Raw genomic sequence first — 17,067 nt, forward strand, 5'->3', positions numbered from 1 at the left:
TCTAGATAAAGTTTAATAACATGTACCTTTTCCCTTACTGGTTTTGTAATATGGCAAAAACTCAAAAATGAGCACACCATATCCATTTCACTTTCAGGGCAAGAGAGTCACCAAGTAATCTGTCTCAACACATTTTTTCTAGTTTTGTATGCCAGTGTCTTAAGTGGTCTTTTGTAGCAAAGAACATACCACAAAGGAGTGAAGTGGATCTTTGTTAATGAACTTTCATCTTTGCAATCAGGGGTCATGAAAGAAGACAAGCTATTTCTCCATACTTTTCCTTCAAACTGAAAACCAAGTCCAGAACATTACCCAACAGACTGCTCAACAAATTCTGACTTTTTAATCGCCAATTAATATCCTTTTTATTTACTTTTAATTTAAAAGTAACATTTCTTTTTACTTTTTATAATGTTGGCTGGACTGACTCCACTTGTACATTTGCCTTCTGCAGTTATTTCCAGGATACCACAGAATCACAGAATGGTTATGGTTGGAAGGGACCTCTAGTTCCTTCCTAGGAGATCATCTAGTCCAACCACTCCCCCAGGGCAGGGTCACCTGGAGACACAGGAATTTGTCTACGTGGGTTTGGAATATCTCCAGAGAGGGAGACTCCACAACCTCCCTGGGCAACCTCTTCCAGTGCTCTGACCTCCTCAATGTAAGCAAGTTCTTCATTATGCTGAGGTGAAAATTCTTGTGTTTTAGTTTATGGCCATTGCTCCTTGTCCTGTTGCTGGGCACCACTGAAAAGAGTCTGGCACCATCCTCTTGGCAACCATCTTTGGGATATTTATATGGATATTTATATGGACTGTCTCCTCAGGTGTGAACAGGCCCAGGTCCCTTAGTGTCTCCCCATAGGAGAGATGCTCCAGACCCCTCATCATCTTTGTAGGCATTTGTTGGACCCTCGCCAGTAGCTGATTGTCTTTTTTGTGCTGAGGAGCCCACAACTGGACACAACACTCTGGATGTAGCCTCACTGAGGGTGAGAAAATGGGCAGGATCACCATCCTTGATCTCCTGGCAAAGCTCTTCCTGATGCACCCCCAGAATACCAGCAGCCCTCCTGGGCAGAAGGGCTCCCAGCACTCAAAAGCCAGATATTCCATTCCTGTCTTGAGGGACAATTGCCATATGTTGGTTATGTTAACTCCCCATTCCCCACACCTGCTCCAGTGAGAATTCATCTCTCCAAAGTAAGGCTGACTACATGGATAAGGTATTCTGGATGAGAATTCAGCAATATAATGGTGGTAATTCAATGCCTGATAAGGTCTGTGATTAGATTTTCCTTTTTTCTTAGCCACATGACAAGGCTATAACTCAAAGTCATTTTCTGATTGATGAAAAGCCCAGACTTTTCACACCTTCTGACATTTCCTGTTGCTAAGATTGAGTTTTTAAGAGAAATTCTTTCACCTCATGGCAATATGAATAGTTGGTAGCTTGCTTACATACACCTGACAGTACAGCTTGTTTTTATAAGGTTCCCTGCTACCATTGTGTTCTGGCTTTATAACTATAAAACTACTTTCAAATTATTTTCCACGTTATAAATTCAAATTATTTTTTCACAGACTCTTTTTGATAGATGACTAATATTTCTTTGGAGTCACAGAGGCTTATTCTCCAAAAACCCATTTATTGATATTCTGACATCCCACTGAAGTCTACTGAGACATAAAAAATGAGAGAAAGAATCAAAATTTAATGTAAAATGCAGTGTTTTGCTATGATGATTTACATTTACAGTTTACCCCATGGGGAGAAAAAAAGAGTTGCATATGAAAATAAGCCTGAGAAGAATCTCAGTATAAAGCTAAAGCTCAGAAGATCTGCCAAGAGGTCTGAGGTCAGTTCAAGTTCTCCACCTCCCCAGCAAAACACATGATAAATTTCAGTCTATACACTGTACATATAAATAAATATATAAATATAAAAAATATGCTTTCAAATTAATGTTAATACAGGGCACATCAGGCATGAGCATTGCTGAAATATTCATAATGTGTTTAAAGACTTAAGCAACTCCAGCAGTTTTACTTATTAAATGAACCCAATTCACAATAATAATGCTCAGTACTTATTAGCTGCAGTGTAGTTTTGAGAACATAATTAATATCCCAAACATTCTTGAGAAACAGGTAAAGCATTATTACCCACACTTAATACCTACTCTATGTTTTTTAATTAATTAGCAAATACTTATGCAAAATAGTATTGTATCAGTCCAAAGTAGTATTAGCTATGGATGGCTTGCTATTTTTAATTTCCACTTTGGAAAAGTTTAAACCACATAGCGATAAAAGCTTTTGGGCTGTTATCCAGCCTTTTGTGTACATAATTTTCAATTTATGCCTTCTTTCTGTAGATCAACAATACACTGCTCCTTCAACAGATTCCACTCAAGAGCATAAACAAGACTAGAGAAGCACTCAAATGACAACTGTCACACTGAAGGAAGCTGCATCTTTTTTCCTTTGCTAACCCATTCTATTCTTCCTGAAGGACACCTGTGCAGGCAGCTGTGCAGATCAAGTTTGTTTTTCAGAAATGGACTTGATCTGTTCAGTACTTACTAATTTATATGTTTGCTGCATTTTTCACTGCAATGCATCTATGTATTAAGACTAGCACAATGAATATTTAAAAGACCAAGAGTCTAGAATCAAACCCCTGAGTGCACATTAAATTGCTATGTGACCTGTTTTTCCAAAGTGGTAAGCACTTGCAGGTTCAGTTAATGCCAAAAGGACTTTTCTATTTGAAAAATCAGGTCATCTCTTTAGGACTCTGTCAGTGAACCACAAAACCTACAGAATACAAGATAATTTGTACTAATCTACTGACTTTTGACAAGAATTGAACAATTTGACTTCTGAGATTATCAAACTTAAATGTTTCAGGTTAAAGTTGAAATTCATCTGCAGTGTCATCACTAACACCATTTTTTACCATTTGTACTATCAAATCCCAGATTTTCTACAGACATTTGAGGGCTTAGATTTCTCTCTAATTGAGATCATGGTTCTACAAACTAGGTAATAAGAAGTCATTTTTATACTGAGGATATATAAACTTCAGCTTCAACATGAAAATAAAGAGCATTTTGTGAGGTTTTAAAATTATTGTTCTGTTGCTTTGCACAAGACCACCTACTAACACCTTCTATGACTGAAAGAGAGGGAATGCAGGCTGAATCCTGTTACTATTTACTTCCAGTACTTCTTTATTCAATTTATATTTATGGAAATGAACAAGTCTATTTGGAAGTAGAAGTGTTGCTCAGCATGAACTAAGGCATCACAAATTAGGTAGTGGGAATTAGCTCAGAATTATACAGTTAGTGGCACACAAAGTTAATACTCAGGAAGTCTTGGCCAACAGTTTCAGATTATGTCACTTAATAGTCAATATCCTGTGAAACCCTAATCCAATATGCTTTTAATAATTAATAAATTATGCAGCAAAAAAGTACAACAGCATCCAAGCTTGAAGTGAACCTGTAACAAAAACAGGATTCTTCAGCACTTTTTTATACATGGGCTGGTAGATTGTCTATAAGAATGATATTCCTTTTTGTGTTACTTAGATGCAAGGACACCTTTTATTACTCAAAAACATAATTCATAAACTCATACAAATCCTTTAAACTAATTCAAGTCAGTGGGCTTTTGACATAAGAGATGATGTGCTGCTGACAGCGCTGTAGAACAAAGATAACTTCCCTCCCCATTTATTGGCAAGTTCCTTTGCTTAAGAGAAACTAGTTTCTTGTCCATTTAGGGAAGAATGTTTGTCAAATTCCACAATTAAGAGTTATTTTAACACAGTATAAAAAGAGGACCTATCTCAGTGATTATTATCAGACCTATAGCCCAATTATCAAAACAGAAATGGATAAAAGAGTTGATATTGTGAGATTTCTAAACTACTTCATAGTAATTCTAATTCTATTCATGGCCATTTTTCTTAACAACCACTAGTAATTGGATCTAACAGCACTTAAAAGAAAAAAATTAGAATATATCTTCTAAGACTGCAATAATTTCTGTCTAGAAAATTACTACCAATGGTACCACAAACCACAAAGTCAGACCTCTCTTGAGCACTCATTGGTTCACTTCACTCACCCAGAGCAATTCATTTCCCAAGTGCCAGCCTCCCACAGCCAGCCTGTGTGCTAAATGTCAAGCTGCAGTCCCTCTGGCCTGTGCAATACTGCAAGGAATTGAGAGTGTCAATCAGAAAACACTGCTAAATTCTGTTGACAGAGCACAATAAAAGCAAGACTGCACTTCATTCATTGACAGTTGCACAGTGCAGTTGCAGCTACTTCTTTGGGTTACTATATAAAGCAAATTTACTTCTAAATATGCACTTGGGGCTGCTCTGGTGAAGAAGAGGGTGCTGGTTTTACTTAGCCATTTCTGTGACTATAAATGTCCATCTTGAAATATTTATTTTTAAGAACTTGTTGAAATGCCCTGTCCCCATGCAGTAGCTTCCAAAGAACTGCCAGCTGCAACACAGATGGAAGATAAAAAAATTCAATCACAGAAACAGGATTTTGGCACATAAAGCAGTATGAAAAAGGGAAGGCTGAGCCTTCAGGTATTTCTTATCACTCTCACCCTTTGTCTCAGTCATGCACACACAAGAGCTCCATCAATGATGCCGATTACTGTATTTATGCAGAAGCCTTGGACTATTATCCTGTTTTTCCTTATGGCCAATGTTCCATGCTTTATTTCACTTTGACTTAAATCAGCATTTCTTTGTGCTTGTCAGCCGGCAGCTGATGGAAGAAAAGCCATAATCATTCAAGAATATTCCACAGCTACAGTCATGACCTTCCAGGTGACATCTGGCTCATGGTGACATGATGCTCACCAGGTTCAGGCTGCTCACCAAAGGCACCACACACACAACAGAGGCAGCTTTCCTCTTAGGTGCTGCTTCCTCTGATGCAGCAAGCAAGCTTCAGCATTCTCCTCTCCGAGAAGTTCCTGAACAATGTGCTTATGGCAGAAGAAACAGCATGAAAAGGGCAGGGCTGAAGCAAAAGCCAGTTTTTCAGTAGCAGGGACATCCCTCCAGTTGGGCTGTGCACAAGGGGACAGGGCTGGAGCACTGCAGCCCTGTGGGCAGGGGCATCACCCGACCCAAACCCTTTTCAGGGCAATGGTGAGAAACCAGGAGAGCTGGTGGGGAAAGTCGACTGCACAGGAAAGAACATTCTCAGCAACACACAGTGCATATAACACAACCACCTGAGAAAACCCACAACCATTAGATTGTTAAACAATTAAAAGTGTGCTTTTAATTCACCTCTTCCACATCCCAGCAGACTCTTTGGTAACCTGTGGTTAGTGCATCTTCTTCAGACCTAGGCTTCAGTCCCTCTGGGCTAAGGCACTACTAATTGTTAAAATGAAACACAGACAAATTATAAAATCCAGCTGCGCAAGTTTAAGTGATTCAGTGCTGGGAGTTTAAAAGCTGCTCTATACACAATTTCTTTACTGTTGAACAGCAAGAATTTGGTCATACTGGTAGGCAAATTAAATTATTTATCTAGGAAGTATTCATAAATGTCCATGGAACTCGTCTAAAGGCAAAACTGATGGAAACCTCACTTACTTCAAAGAAAGCTGCGTCCCTACAGGACTACAGTTTTATAATCAAGTAACAGTTCACAATAACCTCCTCTGGTTCTGATACAAATTAAAAAAAAAACAAAAAAACAAAAAAAACCAAAAAAACAAGCCTACAAAATTTGCTTGCCAGGTACTAATATATTTTTTATACACATCTGTTGATACTGCACAGCTATTCTGAAGGCAAAGGTGATGTATCAATTTATACTAGCTGAGTAGACTGCCCTGTCTTTTAGGAAAACAAATCTGCAAATTGTAGCTCCAAACTAGAATCAAATCTAGGAAAATGCACGATTGAAACTTATTTGCAAGGTCTATTTCTATCAGAAGAAGCCATGACCCAACCTACTGAACAAAAAATGCTGTTGGAAAATATAAGCTATAACTGCAGTGAGATTGGTATTAAATCTCCTTCACAAAAAACCCCACAAACAAACAAAAAACCAACTGAACAACAACAACAAAAAAAACCTAACAAAAATCCAAAACCATCACCACCACAACCAAAAAAATAACAAGTTACTTTGGTCACTGCTCTAATTCAGACAGCAAATGCTATTCAACTCCTGTGCCTAGAGGAATCATAAGAAAACGTGACATTTCCAGTCCATTTGCCTACATGTTCCCTGGTGCATTTAAGGTCTTAATCAGTCTCCAAGTATACATGTTGTAAAGAAATAAGTACTTTTGTATTTTCAAATACGTTCTTCCATGATTCTCTGTCATGAAAAGACTTGCATTAACTGGTGGGCAAATGCAGGTGCAACGTATTCTAAGGGTGAGAGCCAAACCTAAGTTAATAGGGAATATGGGATTTGAGCTCTGAGCAAGGATCAGGGCCCCTGAAGCCACCGCCAGAGGGAAGGGGATGTCAGAGCCCACCCGTGCAAGGGGAAGAGCTGGGAAGCAGCAGCTTCCCAGGCCCGCCCAGGCCACTGCACTCCTGCTGTGCAGGAAGCTGCAGGTCTTACAGATGAACACAGCACAGCTGCACCAAAAGAAACACTTCAGCAAGTACAAAGTGGATGCCTGCCTTGTTTGTGCAAGCTGAGTATAAATATTCTTAAAATAACCGAATTTTTAATAGTTGCAGAATTTTTCGAACCACCACAACAAAACCAAGAATAAAGTTTCCTAGCTTTCCTTTTATTTTGATTTTTTTTTGTTTAAGGTATTCTTTAATCTTTTTGCATTTGGACTATGACTAGAAATAACTGTGTTGGAGGAAGTGAGGAAAAAACCCTCTTCAGTTATTTTGCCATTACTGTAACGAAAACATATATAGGTTTTTTTGCTATTTAAATATTTTTTTAACATATAAGATGGCTGCATTACACGAGCCCTGAGGAACAAGATATTTAGTGACTTTTAGAATCCAAACACTAAATTGTAATTGTTTGGGAGCTGATTTGTTAAATCTTTAGCTGGACCTAAGGAAAAAAATCTCATCTTAACATGAAAATACATGGTTGCTCAAGTGATTTTCTATGCCAGAATGAGGAAAATGGCTCCTGCTGCCATACATAGAAGGGATGATGGAAGTAACTCAATAAACACATGCAAAGCTACCTGATAGCCTTTAGAGGATTATGAAGAAAAGGTCAAATGTCCTTGTATGTGCCTGCTAGTGCAGAGCAGCAAAAAGCAGGCAAATTCCTGGAAAGGGAAAACAGATACACGATGCCAGGTCTGACTTCCTGTTCATAAACACACTCAGATTTTCAACTCATACACAGCTCTGCTCGCTTCAGCACCTACATTAGCACAAGATTTCCCATGTCATAAGAAATCCCAAGTCACAGGAATCTAACAAAATAATATTAAAACTCCACCTCCCACCCCTCAACAAAACCCTTAAAAAAAGTCAGAGATAGTGGTCCAGGTCTTTTGATGGAGCACATGTCTTGTGTCAATAATAGAAGTAAAAAATGTGTCTAGGCATAGGGAAATTAGAAGCAACCACTCCTTCTAGGCATCAGAGCATATTTGCAGCATTGACAATGATGACAAGATTCAGGAAACAGTAACAGCAAGTAGCAGGTGCAAGACAAAATATAGACACTACTTTTTCACATTATAGCAGTATCCACAGTGTAACAGGAGTTTCCCTAAGCTCCAAATATAGGAAAGTTCCTGACTTAAATAGCCTGTGATACATCAGGGACCTTGCTGCTGCCCTTCTCTCTAAGTGGAAGACACTCAGAAAACACGATGAGGCAGAGGCTTGAAAGGTTTGAGAAAGACTGAACAACACCCCCTTCTTGGAGTGTTTCCATAACTCAGGAAAATTGTCAACACTAAATCAGGCAAAAAAACAACAACAACAACAACAAAGGTCAAAAATTATCTACACTAATAAATTAAAACAACTACAGTCAATGAAAGTATTTTAGCTGTATTGAAAAAAATTCAAAACACCAAATGAAAACCAAACAGGAGCCTTAATACTATAGTTTGAGATAGAAACATACAAATAAGAGCTCTAAAACTGCTTTCAGTTCACTAGGGAGGTGTGGTGGCACGGGGAGAAATTGACTGTCTCTTGGCTTCAACAACTTAAATAAAAAGTAATTTTATAGTGTGGAGGGGAGAGAGTAGTTTGATGCTATTGCTACTCAAAATGACTCTTGATTTGATAAGGAGAGTTACCTTCAATCTGTACACTTGGGTTTATTGTTATCCATAAAGTCACTTGCATACCTGTACTGGCAGGTGAAGAAGCAATCAAGTTTCTTTACATCTCAGTCAGATCTTTCCCCCACATTGCTCTGAGCCTGAACATGAGTGGAGCTCTTTGAAAGAAGAGAAATTCCTCTAACCCTCTGGAATTTAGGAGACCAGGCAGTGGTCACAGAGATGGTTCAGAGCACCCAGGTCTCCACTGTCTTCTGAGCATTGCCTTGTTGTTGTGACTCCTTTGTGTAAGTCTGTCCTTGGACCCTCGCCTTAAAGAAGAAGCCACGTAAGAAAACAAAACAGCTTTCATAACTCAGTCCCTCTGGGACTAATTAAACAAGTCCACAGTAATCCTGCTCAGAGCCATGATGAAGAAATGAAATGAGAGAGGATCTCTCAGTGTATGGAAGTGAAATTATGGAGCAGCAGGTCTCTCCCTGGACAGTCTGGTGGCTCAAATAACTGAGCTGTTATCCCTCTGAAAAATGACCAATGGATCTTACTTCTAAAAATGTCTCTTTGTAGTAATTACCTGTCCTTTGTATCATCAATCATAACAGAAACAGGTGTTGAAAATGTAAACCACACAGAAAAAAGACACAAGAAGCTCTGCAGAGAACACTTGGGTTGACTTCCTGCACAGAAATAGTCACATGGACATCTGTCTAATCTATTCTTAAAAACCTTCAGCAGGAGATTATGTCTCCATTAAATCTCAAGGCAGCCTTTTCAGTGTAAAAGCCTAATACAAAGATATATATAGTACCAGAGCTCTGATAAAATAAATCTTTCTGGAGTCACTTTATCTTTCCTAATCAGTATCTAGAGACATTACGCTTCTGGCACCAGCCACAACTCCACTTAAATCATGCCTGTGGAAAAACTAGAGAAATTTTTTCTACCTAAGGCAAGAAAAAAACCATCAGGAATACTTCCTTAATGGACTTGTGAAAGGAGTAACACACAAGATAATAGAAATAAGTCTGATTTTCAGCTGCAATTTTTGAAGATATACTGGAAGAATACATGTTATACTGATGTTCCATATTGGCAAAGCCCTGCCAAAGGCAAGCAGAATATGGAAGCTAGTAAGCTGCAATGCCAGTACTCTTAATAAAGGTTCAAAAGCTTTTTCCTTGGCATATATTAATTTGTATTTATTCTTTGGCTTTGAACCACAATAAAGCACAAATTCTTAAGTCACTATAGAATCACCAGACATATACATTGATTATTGGCAAGTATAGGACAGCCTAGATGAGCATTCAGAATCAAAGGGTAAATACTACGTGAACTGTTAAAGACAGATTTGGCAGAACATAATCAAGAATATCTCTCTTACACTAGTGTTCTCTCAAAGATTTAGGGAAAATAAACAAATACACCAAATTTTGCAATGCTGTTTTAGAGCCTCTGTATATGCATTTTGCTTCCCAACACTGATTCTCTCTACCACGTGTCTCAACTTTTGAATATAGCCCACGGTCATGATCAATGTTTTAAAATGAAAGCCAAGATTTTCATGTCTGACACTAATACAGACAAAATACCAACTGTATTTACATGTACTTCAAGTCAATAGCTATTTCAAGTGTACTCCTAAAGAAACTACATTAGATAGGATTTTTTTTTGTCCCTGAAGTAATTTTAAAATTCTATGGGACAAAACATCAACTATATATTGCATATATAACATCAAATATATGTCACAGCAGTCTCTGGATCTGACTTTTCAAAAGCAGTACCCGACAACTACAACAGACAGTATCTAAATAAGCAACTGCCCTACTAATGAAAAACCCTGCTCATTATTCCATCTTCTCTAACTTTTCAGGATATTTGTATACAGAAACACAGATTGTAATATTTCCTTATTTATCTTAGGAATTTAAACAAGATCTCTTTCCTTAACTGTGAAGGGGATTGAAAGACTCCTGCCTGTCAGAGCTCCTGCCCAACGAGTTCCACTAAATATTCCAGATAAATATTCCTTCAATGTCCATGCCTGTCCTCATTCCTGTCCTCTCTCTCTACAAAATACACCTACAAAACAGGTAGGTTCTCGGAAGTTACACAAATCTTTATTTTAAGTGTGCTAAGGTATAAACTCATTTTGTCATATTTACATTATCAGTGCCATTGATTTCCCCAAAGCTCCCCATGAGCATTTTTTACCTCTGCTCTGTGTTCAAACAGCACAATGAAAATGCACACTACTTCTCAATCAAAGCTCCTAGCTACTTAAAAATACTACTTAATAAAAAGACAAGGGTTTTTTTTGTTTGTAGTGTGTTTTGTAATGAGTAAAAAAACTTTTGCTTTTAAACCTATTAGCTTGCTTCTAACTGACAGAATAGCTAAGTTGAATAAAGCTTTCCTGATGTAAGCAGACATGTAAAACCTGCTATGTGATGCAAGAAAATCCTGGAAATCAATTTGCTGACTACAGCACAGTCTTTTATTAAAAAACTGCCTCACAGCAAAAATTTTAAAAAGGAACATCCCTCTAAAAATTTTCTTAAAATTGGAAGATAATAAATTATTTCCCCTGTTGAAATGCTAGAAAAATTATATTCTTGCAAGCTTGATGTATTTCCATTTTGTTCTTTTTTTGACAGTGGCAAAAAAAACGAATTTGAAAGGAAAAATCCCAACAGAAAATTTCTGCAAATTTCCTTGCTGGAAGAAAAAAAAAATTGAAAAGTTTTTTTCTTGTTTTCTTATCTCTCTGCCTGGAAAAACTCCTGTCACCTTCACTTTGATAAATGCCTGTATTGCATAGCTCAAAGCTGTGTCTCACAACCTCTACCCTGCAGCAGCTGGGACTTCTCCTAGCTTAAAACATTAATCCAATTTTATTTCTTTTTTTTTTTTTTTTTCCCAGACTGAGAGATAGTTGGTTTTGTTTTCTTAGTATGAAAAAAGGAATCCTTGGAAAAATACATTTTTCCATGAAATATTTGAATTGGAGGGCACAGGTGGGAAGTTTCAGTCTGAAAATCAGCAAGTTAAACAGTTTTTATCTCTGACCAGTCTGTCTGATACAGTATAGCCAAGATTTACTAAAGCAGCACAAAGATGGAGAATTTATCTCAGCCTTACTTATCTTAAATATAATATTCATGAACTTTAGTACATTGAAAGAAAATCCATGGACTGGAAATCCCATGCCAGAGACAGTATTTATACAAGAAGAATCAGCAGAGGGTGGTATTAAGAGGGGTGGTAATAAGCCTCTTCACTTAGAAGATACACTGACACCAGGTCAAAAGCACCCAGTGTAAGCCTGTAACTCCACATATATATGCCACAGTTTATTCAGATGTTTTCCACTGCCACAACTGCTATAAACTATATAACTTGGTCAGTGATTAAAAACAATGAGCAGTTTGGAGCCCTCGCAAAAATGCAAGCCCAGATAAAAATCATAGTCACTCTCAGTGGTGAGGAAAATGAATAATGAAATACAATGGCGAGTAATGTAAGCAAAAAACAGACTGAAAGAAGAACACCCTGCCAAAATAAACAAGAAGCAGGGAATTGTGTAACTCTTAATTCCCATTTCTATTCAGAGCTTAACTGGAATGCATTGGGGGGCAAAATACACAAATGAATGGTAAAAATTCAAAAAGCCCAGCCATGTTTTCTTTCATTTGAGAGACAGGGTTGTCTCAGCTCTCAGTCTGTAATCACACACTTATCCAGCCCTGCTTCTTCAAGCTCACATTTCTAAAACAAGTTGTAAAGGAGACCAATGCTCACTTCATGTGAGCAGATGCATGGTGTCACACGTCACAAAGCTCACATGCAAAAACATTCACCAGCACATGTTCCAGCAGCATCAGCTTCCCTTAAAATGACTTTCCTTAAATGACTGGGACTGCATTTAGGTTTCTAAACCCACCCTTACATCATATCCATTACAACTAAATGAATGACCTGAGAACCAGATTTGGCAGTAAATTTAAGAATTACTTTCTCTCTCCCAAAACATCACAGAATCAAAGAATCATCAAGGTTTGAAAAGCATTCAAGATTATCCAGATCCAGTCCAACTATCAACCTAGCACCAGCATAATCACCACTAAACCACATATAACCCCAAATGCTCGCCTAATTTATTCTCTCTCTCTCTCCACAAATCCTCCAGCCCCACTGCAAAGCTGAGAAGACAACATCCTGTTGGGAACTGGCAAGAACACAAGCAGTCATTCTCTCTTCTTGAATAAAGAGAAGACTCGAATATGACCCCTGAGTCCCAAATCCTATTCAAGCCCCTTCAACAACAGCTTCCCATCATATCTTCAAAATGCAGGCAGATGCTCTAGGAGTTGAATTAGGGTTGAAGACCTAATTCCCCATTTGCTCAATTCATAATGTCCTAGTAGTTCCTACCCCTGCTTCCAAACACAGGGTTAGTGAAGTGGGACAGGATTGTGAAGAGAGTCATTAAGACCATGAGCTATGCAGGAAACTGATCCAACCAAACCTCATTCAACAACCTCTCAGCTCAGGAGATACCTGGAGCCAATGAAAAGAAGAAAATGAGCTCCTCTGCTGCTCTGATCCCAGTTTTACTCTGCAGAAGCCATAAAAAGTTCTATAAAAGGTTCATTTTTCTCACTACTTTTGTGCAGGGACATACACAGAATTGTAATGTCACCAAAAAGTAAGCACACCCGAAGTGAGTTTCATTATCATTTTTTTCTCATATTTTAAAGAGAAGATTGAGAAAAACAGACTATATTGTAAACATGAACTGCAAAGAAGCAGTACCAGAATGGTACTGTTGTGACATTCAGAATGTCAGCAAATTAAAAATCTTCCACAGAGTAATTGCATTGGTAAGGAAACTGTGTAATGCTTTGACTGGAAATTACATCCTCTTGCAACTTAACCAACACAAGATAAATGATTCTTGGTCTAATTTCTGGTAGCAAATGGAGGAGTGACATGGGAGCAAAAAGGAGTTGATTACAGAATTTGAAAGCTAAAAGGCAGAAAAGCAAGACAACAAGAAAGAAACGTGAAACATCTCATCATAGAGGTAAAACTAGGACCTTTTAATCAACGTGAATTCATTCTGATTACCTACTTCAATGCAATTGTATCATATTTTAAATGACATGCTGGTTAAAGAAATTCCTGTGGGAGGTGATCCCTTCTCTGTGACCACAGGATATTTTAATAGGAGATGTTACTAATGTTCTTCATTAATGGCAATGGCTACAATACAGTGAAGGAGAAGGATTACATTTGCGGTATCACATTCTATGCATTCCTGCACAAGTGTGGGAACAGCCAGATGAGCCCTGGAAGAGGAAAACTGCACTAGCTGTGACAAAGGGACCTTCTGAGCATGGGAGGACTGAAGCATTATGGAGAAGCAACCAGTAACAGCATGTCTGTGGTTGTAAAGATAAGGCAGAGGCATCTGTACTCTGATTTAACCTCAATGTGAGCACGTTTGGCACAAACACTTGCTAACCAAAACCCACGAATTTTTACTTTTCACCATACCTATGCCAGTAAATGTAATTATTCAAATGCCTCCAGGAAGCAAATGCCCAGCAGGCACATGCATGTTCTAATGTAATTCTCTAGCAAGTTTTGAAAAGCAGCCAAAGAACCACAAAGAAGTCCGACTCTATACACAGCTTCCTAAATTTTCTAATACATAAATAGTTCCACTTGCGTCTACTCATGAATATTTTCATATGGCATTGTCTGAAGTAGAAGAGAGTTGTAGAGTCCATCTTTCCTTTTTCTGGATCTCTCCAGACCCACAGAGCTCCTCTAGCTCTCTCAGACAGTACTAGTTCTATATCTCACTATTGTAGATTTGGATTTTTTAAAAAGAAAATGTTTAACAGTCTGTTTTTAACTTGAGTCTGGTTTTAACTTGATGGCTGTGATGGAATTTTATTTTATTTGCATTCTTGAGTGTCCAAAGTGCCCAAGCCAGTTTCACATGGATAAAACTTGAAATTCCCAGTTTACACATGATGTTCAACTGTGACAATTAACTGGATGGTTGCCTGTAAACTCTTGTCATAAATTTTCATTCCACACATTTAAAAATGATGGGAACATGAGGTGGACTTCAAAGTGTCTCTGCAAAGGGCCTAAACCAATTCGTAATAATTTCGGAATATGGTAGATTCTTATTCTCCTACCAAAGTACCAGCACAGATGTAGCATGATGTATTGACAGAGTGATTATTATATATACCCACTTCAAAATATTATTTTTTCATTTGTCAAAACTGGTGCCAAGCTTTGAAACAGGATGGACAGTTAAATACTAAATGTACCTTAATTCTAGCTATAACCTTCACTTCCTTCAATAGATGGTACTACAATATTACAAAATTCAATTGTACTGGCTATTCCTTCATGATATATATCTTAAAACACAAAATTCCATGATCTGGTCATTCAAAGCAAGAATGCAGGTGTGAAATTATTTGCCTCTTATTGATAATCTCACTGGTACACCCTAAGTGGAGAGCAGAACTGAATAGCCAATTTATTTCTCATTCAAAGTGAGCCAAGAAATACAAAAAATGATGGAGCCAGCAGTAGAGAGGAAACATTAACCTGGAGTTCCTGACTTTTTGAAATGCCTTTTATTTTCAAATGTTTAACAAAAATTGATATTCTTATTTCTAAGCTTAAAATTATACTTCTCATACTCAATATATCTAAAACTAATTTAATATTTTGTATTTTCCCAAAATGAAAATAGTTATTGTGTGTGATTCAAACCTAAAAGATTCCCCAAACAGTTAGTCTTTCATGGCAGTCCCAGCAGGAAACATCAAGCAGAACACAAAAGCAATACTCCCTTTTCAAAGTTCAAAGTTTCTGAACATGGCTCAATGTCCAGATGGAGACTGGTGACAAGTGGTGTTCTTCAGGGGTCCATACTGGCCCCCTGCATGATATCTCCATCATAAACAGTGATATCGACTGCACCCTCAGAAAATGACCACAGCAAACTGAGTGGTGTGTCTGGCACACCTGAGGGGTGGGTCACATCCACAGGGACCTGGACAAACTTGAGAACTGGGCCCATGGAAACCTCATGAGGTCCCACACTTGGACAGCTCCCAGCATCCATACAGGCTGGAGATGAACGGATCCAGAGCAGCCCTGCCAAGAAGGGACTGGGGGTGCTGGTGGGTGAGAGGCTGGCCATGAGCCAGCAGTGTGCCCAGAAAACCAATCATGTCCTGGGCTGCATCTGTAGCAGCGTGGCCAGCAGGGAGAGGGAGGGGATTCTGCCCCTCTGCTCCACTCTGGTGAGATCCCACCTGGAAGGCTGCAGACACTTTTGGGGTCTTCAGAGGAGGAAGGACATGGACCTGTCAGAGCAGGTCTAGAGGAGGGCTACAAAAATCATCAGAGGGCTGGAGCATCTCTCCTACAAAGACAGGCTGACAGAGTTGGGGCTGCTCAGCTCAGAGAAAGAAGACTCAAGAAATCTTAGCATAGCCTTTTAGTAATGAAAGGGGGATTAAAAGAAAGATAGGGACAGACTTTTTAGAAGGGTCTGTTGCAAGAGGAAAAGGGGTAATGAAGGGGTAGTGAAGGTGATGAGACACTGGAACAGGCTGCCCAGATAGGTGGTAGATGCCCAATCCCTGAAAACATTCAAGGTTGGATGAGACTCCGAGCAACCTCATCTAGTTGAAGATGTCCTTGCTTATTGCATGGGGCTGGACTAGAGGACCTTTAAGATCCTTTCCAAACTAAGTTATTCTATGAATGTGTATACTTGATTGTCTTGGATGGTATTACCACACACCCTTATGGTAGGACCTCCATATGTGTATCTTCATCTCCCTCAGGAACAGCCATTGGCAGTCAGACTGTCAGAAATTATTGCAATGCCCTTAGTGTTCCAGTTCCTCCTATGAATATTATATAAAATAGTTTTCCTGTTGATCAAACTTTTTTTTGAGGGACCAGGGGAGCTGATGAATCTAGAAGAAGTTGATTAAGTCCATCTCACTACAAACTGATGCCCTGCTATACGTGTGAAGTTGGACTGTTGGTTTTGGGAGGAGTTTTCTGCAGATCCTAAAAAAGCTGATAAATACAAAAGCTTGTCTCTTTCACATTTGTTCTTTTCTACGTCATTATTTTCATAGAATGGACAACTGTTTTTCTGCTTAACTTAGACACATTTAAAATTGCTCCTGTGCCATCAGTATGTACATGCTACCACACAGGACCTCTGGTCAGAGTCAAAGGTGAGAGTTCAGTGATCCCTTGCTATTCCTTATGTAAGTATACAACTGCAAAGAAACAACAGGAAAGCCAGATTCACAGATGATTGCACATCAGCTATCTCTGCTATGCTTGATCCACAGCCTACAGGAAACAACAGAAACTTTCTCATTAGTGAGGTTTAGATCTCTTCCACAGTAACCTAAGTACAGGTCTATCACATGCACGTATCCTGCATCAGGATTCCAACAGCTGAGCTTCTCATTTTCATTTGATCTTTTGTTTCCTAGGAGTTCAATGCTTTATGCTGAAAATTAACTTGTTTTCTAGGAAATAAGCAACTTTAAGAAAACTTGGGTAGGACTCATTATTTGACATAAATGTCTTCACTATCTATCTGAACTAGTGAGAGTTGGCTTCCTTCACAGACAACGTTATATAGAGTGATAAAAAACACTTCTATGGTAAGATCTACCTGACCTACATA

General features: G+C 38.5%; 1 protein-coding gene across 4 annotated transcripts in view; it reads right to left on the bottom strand.

Moving 5' to 3' along the window:
* ARHGAP6 (Rho GTPase activating protein 6) overlaps positions 1 to 17,067 on the bottom strand; it is a 312,268-nt gene that overhangs the window by 42,143 nt on the left and 253,058 nt on the right. The window lies entirely within an intron of this gene.

Source organism: Sturnus vulgaris, chromosome 2 (assembly GCF_052056855.1).
Source record: "Sturnus vulgaris isolate bStuVul1 chromosome 2, bStuVul1.hap1, whole genome shotgun sequence".
Classification (NCBI taxonomy): domain Eukaryota; kingdom Metazoa; phylum Chordata; class Aves; order Passeriformes; family Sturnidae; genus Sturnus; species Sturnus vulgaris.